We start from the raw sequence: 16,117 nt of genomic DNA, 5'->3' as shown, positions 1-16,117 counted from the left end.
GTCCAGATCAGAAACAGAGTTAAATAGCAGACTTTTTCAGGATAACTAGAAATATAATAGAAATTTTGAGAGTGTAGAAATCATGATTCTCCAGAAAGAACCATTTGAACATAGAGTAATGATAGATAAATAGATAGATAGGTAGATAGATTAATTGATGATAGGTAAGAGGGGAATTATTAGGGAATGGGCTCGTGGGCTTCTAGAGACTAAAAATTCTTATTATAGGCCACATGGAAACTGAAGAAGCAGAGAAGCCAGTTGCCAGTTGCAGGACCAGGTACGATTTGCAAAGCCTGAAAAACAAAAAAGGCAGTGGTGTATGATATCAACACTCAGTCCAAGGCTGAAAGATTTCATAGAAATCCAGTAGTGCAAGTTTCAGGGTCCAAAGACCAAATAACGTGGGGTTTTAATATCCATGGGCCGCAGCAGTCATTGGAGGATGAATCAACTGTAAAGGAAGACCTTTCTCTCTCTCTCTCTCTCTCTCTCTCTCTCTCACTGTCCACTCTGCCTGTCAAAAAAAAAAATCCATGGGCAAAGTGCTTCCTGCCTTGGGAGGTGGGGACGAGAGATAGATAGAGAGAGAGAGAGAGAGAGAGATAGGAATTCTCGCTTATTCTCTCGTTTTGTTCCATCTGAGCTCCAGCCAATTAGATAGTGCCTATTCATTTTGAAGCCTGATCTTTAATTCCATTGATTCACACCCCAGTCTCTCATAGACTACTCAGAAAGTGTTTCACCAGCTGCTTAGTCCTCTATGCATTCAAACTGACACATAAAATTAGCCATCATGTGAGGGAGGGAGAAACAAACTCAGATAGTTTGATAAATTAAGAGGCTTATATTCTTAGTTCAAGTTTCTATTTGTTTCATTAAACTGAAACCAAATATTAATCCACTTTTACAAAGCAACTTCTTGATGAATGTAGTATTCGGGGAAGAGATTTCTCTGATTTCAGACAATAAGGGGTTTTTAGATAACAGCAATTTGGGGGACTAGGAGGATCCATCTTTTGTTCTCCCTCAAATATGATTTAAAAATGATCTATGATAGAAAAAGGCCTTGGAGAGCTCTGTAAAATAATAAAGAAGGTGTGGACAAAGCAGAGTTGGTTCTTTAAAAGATAAATAAAATCAATGAAACTTTAGAATAACAACAAAAGGTGCAAATAAACAGAAGACTCAAATGAACCAAATCATAAAGGCAAAGAAGATATTACAAGGGATCCATCAGAGGAAAATGGATGACAAAGAGCTTTTGGAAATAATTATATGTCAAAAAATTAGATTACATGGATGAAATAGATAATATTTATCCTAGATAATAGATAATAATATATCCTAGGAATATATTACCTTCCAAAACTGAATCAAGAAAAATAGAAAGCCTTAGCAGACCAATAACAAAAAAGGAACCTGAATTAGCAATGAAAAAGAAGTCTCAATAAATAAAAGCCTAGGGGCTGGTATTGAGGTGCAGTGGGCTAAGTGGCCACCTATGATGCCAACATCCCATACAGGTGATGGTTTTAGTGCCAGCTGCTCCACTTCCTGACCTGCTTTCTGCTAATTATCTGGGAAAGCAACAGAAGATGGCCCACGTGCTTGGACCCTTGTGTGGTGGAATGAGAAGGCCATGCCAAGATGGCCACTGGCAACAGAAACTGCTTGACAACAGGCTGTGATTGGATGGCTTTGGAAACTGCCTGGAGACAGGGTGTGATTGGTTAGGGTATAGACCATCCCTTGACTTGATTGGTTGCCTTGGCTATATAAGCTGCTGTACCAACTGAAATAAATGAGTCTGCAAGTTGCTTGCTTCTGGCCTGCTTTCACCCGACTCCTGGGGTCTGTGTGGTGACTCCACACCTCTTGTCCCCACCACATTCCTCCTCTGAGAACGAATCCACAGCAACACCTGGCACACCAACGTGACAGAGAGAGACAGTGTGTCGGACTCATCAAGGTCCCTCTGGATTTAGGCAAGTAGGCCCCTTGGTGTTTTGTGTGCTGTTCGGTTATATGAGGGTGAGCACAAAACCCCCTCCTAAGCCCCTTTCCTTGTTCTTGTCCTTGGTCTAAGTGACCCCAGGTTAGGCACACACTGCCAAGAAGCGTAACGCTGCTTCTCGGCTCCTTGTTTTACTTTTGGTTCACCCAGCGAATTCACATAAGGGATTGATCATCCCAGAATTCGGAACCAAGTCATCTTCCCTCACTTGAGAGAGGTGATGCTCCAGAAAGACCATGTGGGCATACGGCCTTGACCTAATGAATCAAGGAAGTCCCCCACTAAGCACAGGACATACTTACGATCTGATACACCACTGTCTGTTCGTCTAATGTAGGAAACCCCCTGCATAGTGCCATCAGCTGCTGAGGTGCTAGGAATTTGTTTTGTTATATCAATAGTGCTGTGCGTGTCTTTCCTTTGGCTAGAGTTGGCTAGTGCTGCTCTTAAACCTCAAACATGGGAAAGATATCCCCCTCTCAGAAGCCCACACAGATTACCAAACATAATGAATCTGTGAGTGATAAGAGCCTGTCACTCCAGGCCTCTGCCTCACAGGCAACAGTTAATGACTTAGGGAGAGAGAGCTCCAACAGTGAAAATGACATGACAGCAGACAACGCAGCAATGACTAGTCAGCCACCCCCCATGGAATGAACTTAGATGACCTCGAAGCAATAACCCATGCGAGGTCATCTCATCCGCACCCAGTGAGGATCCCCACATTTGTGGCAGTCCCCAGGCACCATAGGCTCTCAGGGCAGCCGCTAGACCCCATCCCACCCACATGTTTGCCATTAATGTAGGAGTGGATGCAGAATTCAGGCCCTGGATTCCAATGTCTATAAAAAGGCTTCTGCTAACCAAGGGTTGAAGATATGCTTGTGTCTTTCCAGAGAATGTGGGACAGCCCATTTGGGTACCAGCCAGAAACATCAAGCCTGCAACTGACAGTCAACCAGAACCAGCTGAACAAGACTGAGAGTCCGCCTTGACAGCAGATGCACCTGCCCTATCATCCTACCCTGAGGAACTGCACATAGCCACATCCACTGCTGCTTTATACCCCACTTAGCTCTGGTCAGCCACTCAAATGGCCCACAGCCTGTGTGTGGTCATGCCATTCCTGATTACCATTGTTCCTCATTCCTACACCCATCTGAGCAAGCACTCTTGTGGTCTCCCACTTTGAGCGCTGGTTAGTCAATGAAGGGTAAGATCCCCTGGGGGATAACCTAAGACAGGCACAGCCATGTATGGAGACCACATGGAAACGGCATCAACAATGGTATGGCCAAGAATCATGCCTCCCGTTGCTCAAAAATAAACAAAAAGGGGGAAATATGGTGGAATCAGAAGGCCATGCCAAGATGGCCACTGGCAACAGAAACTGCCTGGCAACAGACTGTGATTGGATGGCTTTGGAAACCACAGAACAATAGAGCCTGACTGACAACAGGCTGTGATTGGATGGTTTTGGAAACTGCCAGGCAACAGAGCCTTACTGGCAACAGGCCGTGACTGGATGGCTTTGGAAACTGCCTGACAACAGGGTGTGATTGGTTAGGGCATAGACCACCCCTTGACCGGATTGGCTGCCTTGGCAATATAAGCTGCTGTACCAACTGAAATAAAAGAGTCTGTAGGCTGCTCACCTCTGGCCTGCTTTCATCTGACTCCTGGGGTCTGTGTTGTGACTCTGCACCTCTTGCCCCCACCACACTCCTCCTCTCAGAATGAATCCACAGCAACACCCTTGTACCCATGTGGGTGTCTTACATGAAGCTCTTGGCTTCTGGCATTGACCTGCCCCAGCCCCAGCCATTGAAGACTTTGGGGAATAAAGCAGTAGATGGAAAAATCTCTCTCTCTCTCTACTTCTCTCTGTAATTCTGCCTTTAAATAAATAAAATAAATATTTAACAATCTTTAAAAAATAAAAGTCCAGGACTAGAAACAACACTATCAAACATTAATAGAAGAGTTAAAACTAATCTTCATTAAATTCTTACAAAAAACTAGAAGAAGGAACACTTCCAAATGCATTTTCTGAGATCAACATCACCTAGATATCAAATTCAAACAAAGCTCCCTTAAAAGAAATATGGAGAAGTCATATTTTCTATAATAGTTAAGACACCAATTGGGATTCCTGTATCCCATACCTGAATATCTGGGTTTGAGTCTGGGCTTCACCCTCAATTCTGACTGCCTATCAATGCACATGATGAGAGACAGCAGGTGATGGTTCAAGTATTTGAATCCCTGCAATCCATGTAGGAGGCCTAGACTGAGTTCATAGCTCCTGGCCTGAATTTAGCCCTGCCATGGTTGATACAGACATTTGAGAAAGTAAACCACTGGATGGGAGATCTCTCTGTCATTCTCTGTCTCTCTGTCTCTTTCTGTGTCTTCTTTTCTCTGGCTACTCAATTAAATAATAAGTAAATAAATAAACATATAGGATGCAAAACTGGTACCAGTTACAGAAGAACAGCTTTTATGTACAGGGTCAACATTTGAGATGATTACATTTGCATAATAAAAGAAAGGCATTTTAAGGATAATATCCCTCATGAACATAGATGGGAACATTTTCCATGGGATACTAGCAAAACAAATTCAACAATATATTCAATGAATTGTGAACCATCACCAAGTTGGATTTACCTATGTGATGCAGGGACATTTCAAAGTATATAAATCAATATGAAAGGCCACATTAGCAGATAAAAAATAAAATCCATATGTGAGGTTTTTTTTTTTTTAATCTAAACAGTTATAAGGCAATTTTTTTAAAAAAAAGTTTTGTTCATATCATTTGAAAGTCAGAATCACACACACACATGCAGAAACACACACACAGAGATAGAATATTTATCTGCTGGTTTATTCCCTAGATACTTGCAACAGCTGGTGCTGGATCAAGCTGAAATGAGGAAATAGAAACTCCATCTGGGTCTCCCATGCGGGTGGCAGGTACCCAAGTAATTGAACCATCACTTGAACTATTAGGTAATGGAATTAGAAATAGAGGTAAGTACATGCAAAAAAAATTAGAAAAAAAGAAAAAGAAAGAAAGAAAAGAGAAGAGAAGAAATGCAGGTAAACACTCCAATGGGACGGGGTATCCCACGTGGTGGCTTAGCCACTGTGCTACAATGCCCTGCCCACTCTGCATTTTTGTTCAAAAGAGTATTAAAAATCTTGATCAGATCAGTTAGACAGTTATATAAAAAAAGTTTGAAAACATATCACATTCAGGAATGAAGAAGTAAGATTATCTCTATTTGCAGATGACATGACTATATATATGTATATATAGAAATTCTAAGTGCTTTGAATTGATCATTAGACATTGTCTACATATATCAAAATATCCCTACATACTCCATGCATAAGTAAAAGTAGAGAGCATCAAGAATTAACATATAATGGATGAAAAATCTAAATAAATGTCCGTAAGCCACTAGAAAGAAACAGGAGAAAGCTCATTGACAGTGGTCAGTGTAATAACTTTTTGAATGTGACACCAAAAGTTCAAAAAACAAAAACAGTAAGAGATTAGTAAGATTGCATCAAACTAAATAACTTCAGCACAACACATGAAATGATGAAAAATCAACCTATGGGATGGAATAAAATATTTGCAAACCATATTTCTGGTAAGGGTTTAGTATCCAGTATGCATAATGAATTCACACAACTCAATAACAACAACAACAACAACAACAAAACCCACAAGTTTTTAACAATCAAGAAAAACCCGAATAGGCTGATCTTACATGACAAACCATATATGAAATGGTATTCAACTTCAATATTCATCAAAGAAATGCAAATCAAAACCCAATCAGGTATCACCTAAGATCTCTTAGAAAATCTGTGGGCAAAATGACAAAAGATACTATGTGTTGGTAAAGCTGTAATTTCTGCTATGAAGAACTATCTACAGCTCATCCCTTCAGATTTAGACAATCTTCTTATAGTAGGCAACTGTTTATAACTGTTCAAAAGAGATATGTTGTGTGCTTTTCATTGTTTAATTCATTAAGACACCTCAAAATGTGGCAATTATAGCAATAGACTTAAATTTGAAAATGGTGCTACTTGTGTTATTCTCTTTAAAACCAGCATATAGTCAAAATTTTTATTAAGAAAAATGTTTCCCAGGTATTTATTAAAGTGTGTAAAACCTCACACTGTAATAATCAAATATCTGTGAATATGAGAGAACGTGTAATAAGATGTGGGGTTGAGGTGATGGCATTCTCACACAGCTAGAACTGACATTCTCCAAGGGTAAATGATATATGTGAATTTTTCACCTTAAGAGATAAGGGCAGAGAAACAGGAGAAATGGAAAGTATAGCCATATCATTGATTCATATCCATATACATCTGAAGCAATTTAATATTAGTGGCACATTTTGAAGATAAAAGCCAACTTAGGTGAGCTATACCTGATGATCTGGAATAGATCTACTTTTGATGGTTTTAAATAGATGAAGGTAGGTATATTCTGCAAGGTTGGACCCTGAGATTAATGATGACATTAGAGAACAATAGCTGGGAATACAATGAACCACTTTGCACATAAATTGTCGGAATTGTAGTGCAAAAAGAGAAAAAGAGAAAAAGGAAGCATATTAGATACCGCATACCTTTTAGAAACAAAAGAGGCCTCATGAACAAAAATAAATGTTTAAGCTTTGAATGATGTTTCTTGGATACAATCATAGAATTTTGCTAAAAAGCATATCATAATAATAGAGGCAATACTATTTATTACAAATAATAATTATAAGCTAGTGCAGTGGCAATATCGTAGCTAACAAGGTTTATCTGAGGAGTGATTATTGCTAACTGAAAACAAATAATAATTATGTTTTTAGGTATTTTCTGATAAATAATTCAGACATTTTATGTATATCTTTCTAACATTCAGATAATGCAACAGAATATTATTTTTCTCTCTTAAAATGTTTCATTGAATTCAAAAAATATTTCAAAGTTACAAAACTCATCAGTGTCAAAAAACGAAAGCACAGCATTAGTCTAAATATCATTATTTCAATATATCTTCATATTGCAACTGCTTTTTCTCTTCAAATAAAAACAATGAGCTATGACATATTGAGCACCTTCCATGTGTCAGTTCTTTGCATCTGTAATGTCTTTAATTTAAAACACAACTCTGAAGTTACATTACTTTCATTTTACATATGAGAAAACTATCAGTGAATTTGAACAATTTTATCATAACCAGAAAGTTCAGAAGAGACAGAACTGGCATTCTAACTTGTTTTTCTTTTACTATTTATTTTATTTATTTGAAAGAGTTGCAGATAGAGGTAGAGACAGAGCAAGAGAGAGAAAGAGGTCTCCCATCCACTGGTTCACTCCATAAATGGTCTCTATGGCCAGGAGCTTCTTCTATGTCTCCCACATAAGTTCAGGGGCCCAAGCACTTGGGCCATCTTCTGCTGTTTTCTCAGGCCACAGCAGTGAGCTGCATAGGAAGTGAAGCAGCTGGGACTGGAACCTGTGCCCATTTGGGATGCTAGAGCTACAGGCCAGGGCTTTAACTCCCTGAGCCACTGTGCCAGCCTCTAACTTGTTTTGCTTGATTCCAAAAGCATGTTCTTCTCTAACATGTTTACATAATAATTAAATTATCTGTTTTATATCTTGAAGTGGTATAAAATTCACATCCATAAATAAAATTATCCAAGCTACATAAAAACACATCTGAATTTCAGAAATGAATGTTAATAAACCATAATATGTTAATTTCAATATTTCTACTTTTTGCTTAGTAATTATTGTTGCATGTATCTGTTATAAATATCTTTGAAAATTTGTAGCATTTATGGTTTTCACCAATCTTTCTTTTACTTAGAAATTCATAGTCATTATTTCCATTATTTTCTCATACAATTTAATTGTTTATTGATATATTTAAATCATACTTTCCTTATTTCTTAGATGAAATTTCAAAATGTTATTTATTGAGTCTCAACAGTGCTGTATGAATGTCCAATATGATTAATATGTTATTTCTTGCAGAAAGGTGGACAATATACTTTAACATGAAAAACTGTAAATCATATGGAAATAGCCGCTAGTTCATCTATGACATGTTTAAATTTGTTTGTTTGAGAATTTTCCTAAATGAAGTACAAAACAAAATAATTGTGGGAAAAAAAAAAAACACAGAAAACTCTGGAAATTACCAAATAGTCTGAAATATATACAATGTATGTCCCAACAAGAAAACACGATGAGAACAGAAGTATTCTGAAAGATAATATTTTAGGATTTACTTTATCTGAGGAAAGGTGAACATATTTTCACTTGATTTATAGTCATGGCCCATTTTCCTGATGAACTACTATCTTTGTACCTTTAATTTTTTAAGCTCTTTATTTAGTGGAACATGAAGCCTCTCACTGTAATGTAAAATAAATTGTTATCTCAAAAATAATAAATAAAATGTTAAGCTTAATAAGAAAGCTAATTGTTAAGAATTCCTAAAATTATTGAAAAGCTGCAAACCAAAATCACAAGGACCACAGGAAATAGTACATATTCCCTCAAAAAATTCAATCAAGGAACAACATCATTAATCCGATGAACAGTAAAGGTAAAGAGGAAATCTTGAAGTTATCCAATGGGAAAAAGAAGCATTATAAAGAAGAATAAATTTAATAATGATAGTAGACCTCTCAACAGAAACTATTAAAAACAATAGAAAACAGAGCATATCATGAACATATTGGGGGTGTGGTGGTTACTCATTAACACAGAAATAAATATAAAGCAAAAAGAAAACAATCTTCCAAAATGAATATGAAATAAAGCTTTCTTAGGAAAATAAAAGCTCTTGTTATTGCCATAGAACCTGAATTCGGAGGAATGTTAAATTATTTCTTCAGGGAAAAAAAACGTATCATTAAATGGAAATTTTAATCAAGAGTTGGAATTTGACACGAGATTATAAAAATGATTAAAATAAATAAATATTGAACTGCCCAAAGTTTTGACTTTTCAAATACTTTAAAATACAAGTAAATGTCTAAATGAAAATAACAATTTATTTGGAGGAGTGCAACATATATAGATAAAATATTTGACAACAAAGGAACAGAAGGAAGGAAATATATGCATGCATATACTGTTCTAAGGGCCTTACACTATACATAAGTGATAAATTCTTTTCTAGTAATTGTTGTGATAAATAGTAGATATGTGCTCTGAACTCTAGATCAACCACCAAAAATTGCAAAATTTACAACCAACGAAGCAATTTTGAGGAAAAATAAAAGAATCATAAAAATGAGGCAATTACAATATAGAAAAAGAGGGAGTGAGTGAAAAAAAGAGACAAATGAAAACTAGTAAGAAAAACATTGATAATTACATGAATTAGGAAAGCTTCCGGGGTGCCAGATTCTGTCCCCGGTTGCCCCTCTTCCAGGCCAGCTCTTTGCTGTGGCCAGGGAGTGCAGTGGAGGATGGCCCAAGTGCTTGGGCCCTGCACCCACATGAGAGACCAGGAAAAGCACGACTCCCGGCTTCGGATCAGCGCGGGGCGCTGGCCTAAGTGGCCATTGGAGGGTGAACCAACGGCAAAGAGGAAGACCTCTCTCTCTCTCTCTCTCTCTCTCTCTCACTGACCACTCTGCCTTTCAAAAAAAAAAAAAAAAAAAGGAATGCTTCAACCTTATTGAAATACAGAGATTGTCAGATTTAGTAAGTAAGGTGCAAGTATTTTATGCCTGTATGAATTCCACTTTAAATAGAAAAGCAGCCTTCCTTTCAATGTTTATGAAGCCTTAATTTTCTAGTCACAGTTAAGAACAGTCAGGTGTTACTACTTTCACATGCCCACAGTTTACTTTAAAATAGGAAAAGAAGGGGTTCTGCAAAATGGAGAACTTTAGTTTATGACTTATTTTGAGGAGTGGTTTTCCTTTTCTTGGGAAAATCAATTTTGTTCTGATGTTAATTTTTCAAATCTCTTCTGTGTATCAGATAACACCGCCATTCCCAAGTTAAGATTCTTGGTATTTGGATGTCTGTTAGGTACTACTAAGAAAATAGAGAGGAGCTTTCTTCTAAAGCTTTTGATGTGTTGTCATAGAGTAGCATGTTGCAGATGCAATCAGCTGCGTTGTTACCTTATAGCTCGGCATTGGTAAATACTGAAACTTAAGGTGATGGTGGTGTCCTGTAAACACTCTGCTGTACAGATTGGACATAACTGACATACTTTGTTCTTTCTCTATAAAAGTGATAGGAGACTTGAAGCTTACTAAGTTAAGTTTTTTTGGTGTTTCTAATTTGCTGTTTATAATGTTTATGAAACTAACATGCTGTGTAAACTATGTCCTTGTTACTGCACAGCTTATGCAGTGCTGCTTTGCCAAATAAAGTTCAAAGCAAAAAAAAAAGTCAGAAATTCTTCTTTGTACAGAAAACTTACTATAAATATTTCTTAATCCCTACAGGAAAAGTATTCTGTTGTAAAATAAACCAGAATGTTTTCTGTTTGCATACATTAGATATAGAGATGTTCTTGTTAAGCAGAAAGATACATACATTAACAAAAAAGATTTACAAGAGTTTTCTCCTTATCTTCCTTTATAAATATGTGACTAGGGGTCGGCACCGTGGTGTAGTGGGTAAAGACACTGCCTGCAGTGCTGGTATCCCATATTGGCGCAGGTTCGAGTCCTGGCTGCTCCACCTCCAATTCGGCTCTCTGCTGTGGCCTGGGAAAGCAGTAGAAGTTGGCCCAAGTCCTTGGGCCCCTGCACCTGCATGGGAGACCCAGAAGAAACTCTAGCTCCTGGCTTCAGATCAGCACAGCTCTGACCATTGCAGCCATCTGTGGAGTGGACTAGAGATGGAAGACTCTCTTCTCCCTCTCTCTTAATCTGCCTCTCTGTAACTCTGCCTTTCAAATAAATAACTCTTAAAAAAAGGTGACTAGACAAATCTCTTACAGTTATGCCAACAACACCAAAAAAATTAGAGAGATTTATCTCTGGAAGAGAAAAAAAATATGTCCCCAAAGAGAGAAATTTCTCCAAGAAAAAGCTCCATTTACTCCCTAACTGAGGAACGCTAGTATTTATCAGTCTGGAAGCATTCCATGTGGTTATACATATCCTAACCACAGAAACACTGGTAACATTTTCATGCCTTCCTCTAACCCAAAGCAGGGAGTCACAATTCTGCAGACATTTCAGAAAATCCATCAATACAGAATTAATCAGAACAAAAATTAGACTAAAGTGTAGAAAATACGAATCCAATGCACAGAAGGAAACTTCAAAGACATATTATGAATGACACATTTTTATAGAAAACATTTTTAAATGAGAGCTATAAAATACTATAAAATGTAAAATGTGCTATAAAAATTCTTCAAAACATAGTTCTATAACAAAACTATACTATAAAATTAAAGAATAAGGATGCATATTGTAAAAGTGTTTCAATATTTAAAATTAAATATGCAATAAAAGTTGAAGACCAATTCCAGAAGTTTCCTCAAGAGAGAAATATCAAAAATATAAAAATGAAAGGAAGCAAAGTTAGGGATCAGTAAGACAGTTTCAATATCAAAATAGATTAAAAACAAAGACAAATTTTTAAAGTTATGAAGAGGTAGTGATTCAAGTATAAATCAGAAAAAAATTTCAGAACTAAAAGAGGACATAAAATGTAGAGAAATGATGAGAAACAACGCATGTCTAAGGCATATCATCATTAAATTTTACAATATCAATTGAAAAGGTAAACCTAAAATCTTCCAAAAGGAAAACGGTTGGGATCATATGAGTAGAAATGACATCAAGAATGTATCTAGAGGCCGACATCGCGGATCACTAGGCTAATCCTCCGCCTGTGGCACTAGCACCTCAGGTTCCAGTCCCGGTTGCTCCTCTTCCAGTCCAGCTCTCTGCTGTGGCCTGGGAGTGCAGTGGAGGATGGCCCAAGTGACTCCTGTTGTTAACAAATTGACACTCTTGTTTATGGCATCAGTAATCACCCTAGGCTCTCATCATGAGCTGCCAAGGCTATGGAAGCCCCCTGAGTTCACTGACTCTGATCATATTTAGACAAGGCCATGGTCAAAGTGGAAGTTCTCTCCTCCCTTCGGAGAAAGGTACCTCCTTCTTTGATGACCCATTCTTTCCACTGGGATCTCACTCGTGGAGATATTTCATTTAGGTTTTTTTTTTTTCCCCCAGAGTGTCTTGGCTTTCCATGCCTGAAATACTCTCATGGGCTTTTCAGCCGGATCCGCATGCCTTAAGGGCTGATTATGAGGCCAGAGTGCTGTTAGGACATTTGGGCCCTGCACCCACATGGGAGACAAGGAAGAAGCACCTGGCTCCTGGCTTTGGATTGGCGCAGCGTGATGGCTGTAGCGGCCATTTGGGGGGTGAACCAACAGAAAAAGGAAGACCTTTCTCTCTCTCTCTCTCTCTCTCTCTCTCATTGTCTAACTCTGCCTTTTAAAAAAATAAAAAATTTAAAAAAAAAGAATGTATTTAAGGGGTTCCAAGATGGCAGAATAGTGACAGGACAGTTTGACTTATGCAGGCAAATTTCATGTGTTAATAGGGGAGAAAGTACACTCACAGCAGAGGAACTAGTACGAAATCCAGCAGGAGCAATAGAAATGGTCCAGAATTGTACTAAGGGAGCAAATGAACAACAGAAAATAAGGGAAGCTTGGATCAATGGAAGAAGACGCCCACCCCGGAAATCTAGGTGAGAGGGGAATCCATGGGCCCACAGTGCTGCTGATACAGCTGGAGGGAGAGCTTGGTGAACTGCTTTTAAATTCCACATGAACCACTAAGACAGCAGAGGCTGGAAGAAAGGGAAAAAAAAAGAACAAAAAAGGAAAAAAAGCCTGAGCATCCCTCTCCCTTGCCCCTCCCTGCTACAGCAGAGACCTGCCAATCTACCTCCAGTGCCAGTGCCTAACAATAAATATCAGGGGGCACACCCCACCCAATCAATGAGGGTCATAACAATTCAGAAGTATTCCTTCCTTCTTTGGGCAAGTTGCATCGTGCCAGTTGCTAGGCAATGGGAGGACAGAGCTGCCGCTATGGAGGAGAAGCACTGCCTGTCAGACTCTACTACCCGCATATTTAATATTCATTAAATAAAAGTTAAAAAAAACTATATCTGTTATGAATGATTCTTTTCCCATGAAATTGAGATCTTAAATAGTAATTAAAAAGAAATGCCGGAAATGAAGAATTCAATAAGACCAAATAAAAGATGCAGCAGAATGGCTTAACAAGAAGAGTGGTTGAGGCAGAATACAGAATATCCAAGCTAGAAGACACATTGCTGGAAATTTTACATTCAGACCAAAAATAAGAAGATGAAATTATAAAACTAAAAATCAGCGTTGGAGATTGACAACATACTATCAAATGATCCCACATACAGATCTTAGGAGTCCCTGAAGGTGTGGAAGGAGAGAAAATACGAGAAGGCCTTTTCACTGAAATAATAACAGAAATCTTGCCTAATTTGGAGAAAGAAAGGGACATTCAATTACAGGCAGCACATGGAAATACTAACATACCTGAGCAGAAAAGATCTTCACCATGACACATTGCAGTAAAACTCTCTAGAGTAAAACATAAAGAAATGACTCTAAATTGTACATGAGAGAAATGCCAAATTACTTTCAGAAGAACTCCACTTAGACTCACAGTGGACTTCTCTTCAGACACCCTACAGGTTAGGGGAGGATGGCAAGATACATTCCAAGTCTTAAAAGAGAAAAAATATCAACCCAGAATATTATACACTGCAAAACTCCCATTTATAAATGAAGGTAAAATAAGGACCTTCCATAATAAGCAGAAATTGAAAGAATTTGTCACTACCTGTCCTGCCATACAAACGAGGCTTAAGGATATGCTACATGCAGAAACACAGAAACAAGGTCATCACTACAAAAGAAGGTGAAGGCAGAAAAACTCCCAATAAAGTACAAAGGAAATCCAAAGTAAAAAATAGGAATATTAGAGGAAAAAATGGAGGGCAAAGTGGTTACTTATCAATAGTCACCCTGAATGTAAATGGCTTCAAGTCTCCAGTTACAAGACACAAACTGGGGGCCGGCACTGTGACTCACTTGGTTAATCCTCCACCTGCGGTGTTGGCATCCCACATCAGTGCCAGGTTCTAGTCCTGGTTGCTCCTCTTCCAGTCCAGCTCTCTGCTGTGGCCCAGGAGGACAGTGGAGGATGGCCCAAGTGCTTGGGGCCTGCATCCAAATGGGAGACCATGAGGAAGCACCTGGCTCCTGACTTCAGAATGGTGCAGCACGCCGGCTGTAGTGGCCATTTGTGGGGTGAACCAACAGAAGGAAGACCTTTCTCTCTGTCTCTCTCTCTCTCACTGTCTAAAAAGATAATCCATGCTAACAGAAACAAAAAGAGAGCTAATGTAGACATCATAACATCACACAAAATATACTTTAACACAAAAACTGTCAAGAGACAAAGAATTGCACTATGTAATGAATAAGGAAGTGACTATTATAACCATATATGTACGTAAGTACAGGGCACCTGGCTATTTAAAAGAAATGTTAATGGATTTAAAGGGAGACACAGACTCAAATACAATAGTAATAGGGATTTCAATACCTCATTTTCAACAATGGACAGATCAACGAGACAGAAAATCAGCAAGGAAACAAGAGTTAATCTACAGTATAGACCAAATGTACTTAACAGATATCTATAGAGCCTTCCATCCTATAGCTGCAGAATACATATTCTTCTGACCAGTGTATGGAACTTTCTCTAAGATTGAGTACATACTAGGCCATAAAGTAAGTCTCAGCAAATTCAAAAAAATTGAAATCATACCATGAATTTTCTCAGAACACAATGGAATGAAATTGGTAATCAACAATTCAGGAATTTCCAGAACATACTCAAACACATAGAGACTGAACAACATGCCCCTGAATTAAGAGAGGGTCATTGAAGAAATCAAAAGAGAAATCAAAAAATTTCTGGAGGGGCCAGCGCTGTGGCTCACTTGGTTAATGCTTCACCTGCTGTGTTGGTATCCCATATGGGCGCCGATTCTAGTCCTGGTTGCTCCTCTTCCAGTCCAGCTCTCTGCTGTGGCCTGGGAAGGCAGTGGAAGATGGCCCAGGTGCTTGGGCCCCTGCACCCGCATGGGAGACCAGGAGGAAGCACCTGGCTCCTGGCTTCAGATCAGTGCAGCACCAGCTGTAGCGACCATTTGGGGGATGAACCAATGGAAGGAAGACCTTTCCCTCCATCTCTCTCTGTCACTGTCTATAACTCTACCTGTCAAAAAAATAAATAAAAATGTCTGGCATCAAATGAAGATGACAACACAACTTATCAAACTTATGGATATAGCAAAAGCAGTGGTAATAGGAAAGTGTATAGCTTGTAGAGCCTACATCAAGATATTGGAAAGACACCAAATAAACAAGCTGTCAATGTATTTCAAAGACCAAAAGAAAACAATAGCAAACCAAACCCAACACTAATAGGAGAAAATAAACAATTAAATTAGAGAATAAATAAACAAAACCAAAATCAATAAAACAATACAAAAGATCAGCAAAACAAAAAGCTGGTTTTTGAAAAATCCAACAAAATTGACATGCTATTGGCTCAACTAACCAAAAAAAGAGAGAAAAGTCCCAAAGAAATATAATTAGAGATGAAAAAGAAAATGCACCAGAGAAATAAAAAGAATCATCAGAAATTACTACAAAGAGCTGTATGCCAACAAACTGGTAAACTTAGCAGAAATGGATAGATTCGGCCTGCGCCGTGGCTCACTAGGCTAATCCTCCGCCTTACGGCACCAGTACACCAGGTTCTAGTCCCAGTCCGGTTGTCCCTCTTCCAGGCCAGCTCTCTGCTGTGGCCCGGGAGTGCAGTGGAGGATGGCCCAAGTCCTTGGGCCCTGCACCCCATGGGAGACCAGAATAAGTACCTGGCTCCTGCCATTGGATCAGTGCAGTGCACCGGCTACAGCGCGCTGGCCGTGGCA

At 38.6% G+C, this 16,117-nt stretch overlaps 1 non-coding gene across 1 annotated transcript; it reads left to right on the top strand.

Moving 5' to 3' along the window:
- Positions 1-6,822: 6,822 nt before the first annotated feature.
- Positions 6,823-6,966, top strand: LOC149126608 (U4 spliceosomal RNA). Its single transcript, XR_016234863.1, has one exon. It is a non-coding gene; the product is annotated as a U4 spliceosomal RNA (small nuclear RNA).
- Positions 6,967-16,117: the final 9,151 nt, after the last annotated feature.

The sequence above is a fragment of the Oryctolagus cuniculus genome, chromosome 5, assembly GCF_051225735.1.
Source record: "Oryctolagus cuniculus isolate XC-2025 breed Fujian yellow rabbit chromosome 5, ASM5122573v1, whole genome shotgun sequence".
NCBI lineage: Eukaryota > Metazoa > Chordata > Mammalia > Lagomorpha > Leporidae > Oryctolagus > Oryctolagus cuniculus.
Note: the sequence above shows the minus strand (reverse complement) of the source record. Positions and strands in the feature narration are given on the sequence as shown.